The sequence below is a fragment of the Hylobates moloch genome, unplaced genomic scaffold, assembly GCF_009828535.3.
Source record: "Hylobates moloch isolate HMO894 unplaced genomic scaffold, HMol_V3 SCAFFOLD_4, whole genome shotgun sequence".
Lineage (NCBI taxonomy): Eukaryota > Metazoa > Chordata > Mammalia > Primates > Hylobatidae > Hylobates > Hylobates moloch.
This window is the reverse complement of record NW_026652279.1, coordinates 48,033,098-48,035,303: the sequence shown is the minus strand read 5'-3', so window position 1 is coordinate 48,035,303 and position 2,206 is coordinate 48,033,098. Positions and strand designations below refer to the sequence as shown.

The following is a 2,206-nucleotide window of genomic DNA, read 5'->3' as shown; positions in this document are numbered from 1 at the left end:
CACGCGCAGTCGCACTGCTCGCCTCCGCGCACCCTGCCCCTCCACTCCGGAACCTCCATCTTTCTCCTGGACTGGGGTTTCTGGAGTCATGCTCCTCCCTCCCACCCGCTTACGACACTACTTGTGGGGCTGGCTCGGTAGGCCCTGGCGGTGAAATCCAGATTTTTCCACCCCTCCCTGTCCTGTCCCATATCCGCAATATAGTTTTTCTCGGCCCCGTTCTTCCCAGTTTGTGGTCTCCAGAGTGACCTTCAAACGCTGTTGCCTCCTCGTAGGGTTTTATAAAGCTAGTTCTAAATGTAAAGAAACCTGTGGAAAGCTCAAGTAAGTTAGGTGTTTTAAAACAAACGTAGTTAACAATCGGACGGATAGATTGGCTACCCTCCAGCACGCCTCAAGTTTTAAGATCACGTGATTGGCCCAAACCTCAGAGCCTGGAATTTTACCGGCGGACTCCAGAGGGACGGAATCTCACCGCCATTTCCTGTCCCTCGATTGTGGCGTGAACGTCACTTCCTTAGCAATGCGCTTTAACTCTTGCTGTCCACATTTTCCACATTGTACTTTATAACATAGTCTTTGTGAAAACTTATCTTTTATTTCTTTAATCCAAGAAAATTAATATTCAAGGGATCCGTAAAAATACAGGCCCGCCGAGATGTAGTGCGCTGGGATGGAGGAGGCAGGGCGGAGCTCGACATCACGTGACTGGTTCCCCCCACCCCGTGCAGCTGAGGACTTCCCCTCCGTGGTGACAGAGCCTCTGGGTCCTCGGTCGGTACAGTCTCTGCACCTCGCGCCCCAGCAGGTGAGCGGCGACCGGTAACTGGCGAGTGGTGGGGATAGAGGGGGTGGAAGGAGGCAGAGGAGAGAGAGAAGGGAGAGTGTGAACGGCGACTTTTCTGCCTGAGGCTTCCTCCCCGCTGTCACCCTGCACCGGCAAGGAGCTCATTTCTCCTTAACCCCCGCTCCCCCAAGTGTGGTCGTTCCCGCTACTTGGGGATTCAGATGTCCACCTTTCCCAGGGTTGGAAGTGAGTGCGGCCATTATGGTTCACTACTCAGAGCCTTTGGGGCTTCGGGTAGCAGATTGTTTCAGCCGTTTCACAGGGTCTGCAGTAGACATTAGGTCCGATTCCTTAAAGCCCATTCTTTGGCAAAGGTCCTCACTGTCCTTACCCTCAGCTCGGGGCTGAGGAGCGGGGAGGTAGCAAAAACCCTGAAGGCAGAGGCGTCTCCGGTGAGACAGGCTTGGGAGGGACTGTCACTGCAGAGTCACTGTGAAGCTTCGCTCCGAATGTGCTTTCTCAGTGATTCTAAGGATTTTATCTGACATACCTGCAGGGAAGGTTCCGTAGATGTTCACGTGCTTCGGATGGGACTAGAAGGGTAAAAGAAGGGCTTTTACTTTTTCTTCTCTGAGAGGGAGGACAGTTGAAGGAATACTGTCTTCAAAACAGGAGGTGTTAGTAATGCGACAGTCTCGATTGAATGAGGAGGCGTTGAAAGATGGTATTGTGGTGGTGTGTGCAGGAGGCCCAGGCTAGTTTAGGGAAGAGTGAGTAGGGTTCCTGAAACCGAAATAAGAAACTGATTGGGTTGGAAATATTGTTAAACCAAATTTATTTGGCCATATGCTTAAAGGTAGAATCAAATCGAGATGTTGCTGTCTGCACGTTTTCTGCCTTCAATCCTTCCCTTTTTGTCATTTTTCCCTAAAATACTACTGAATTGGCACTCCCAATCTATTCTTTGACCGGCTTTGTGGTAAATTTAGGTTAAGTAGCATTTGTATCCCTCTTTAGCTTTCCCCATTTGTAAAACTCCCGGTGCCCTCTTCCGATTTTGATGAATAGTATTTTGTGAAAATACAGAAATTGTTGTCCAATTGAAAATACAGGTGTTGTCCAACCCAAGTACTCCCATTCCGTCTGTAATGTATTACCAATGTTTTGACCCCAAACAATGTGCTTTAGGGAAGAATGTTTTTCAGTTTGTGGTTAAACTCTTTTATTTATACTGCAAACTCAGAAAATTCCATGCTGCTTTTCAATTGAAGGTCTACAGATATTACAACTTTGATTTTTAAAATTTAAATTACACCTTTCTTAATATGAAAAATTATATGCTCAGTTAAATCTTGTAGTTTTCTAACCAAGATAATTAGAGAAGACTACTGGAAAATGAGGAAGATAGAATCATCTTTG

General features: G+C 47.4%; 1 protein-coding gene across 3 annotated transcripts in view; it reads left to right on the top strand.

The window, feature by feature from the left end:
* The first annotated feature begins 383 nt into the window (after nt 1-383).
* The window catches only part of ATP6V1A (ATPase H+ transporting V1 subunit A), a 64,650-nt gene continuing 62,827 nt past the window's right edge, over nt 384-2,206 (top strand). The window contains exon 1 of one of the 3 annotated variants that reach the window (XM_032150144.2): nt 384-808. The gene's annotated coding sequence lies outside the window, so the exon portion shown is untranslated. Of the gene's footprint in view, nt 809-885; nt 1,034-1,366; nt 1,389-2,206 lie in introns of those variants that run through there. The other 2 variants (XM_058437493.1, XM_058437494.1) reach the window with 2 other exon arrangements.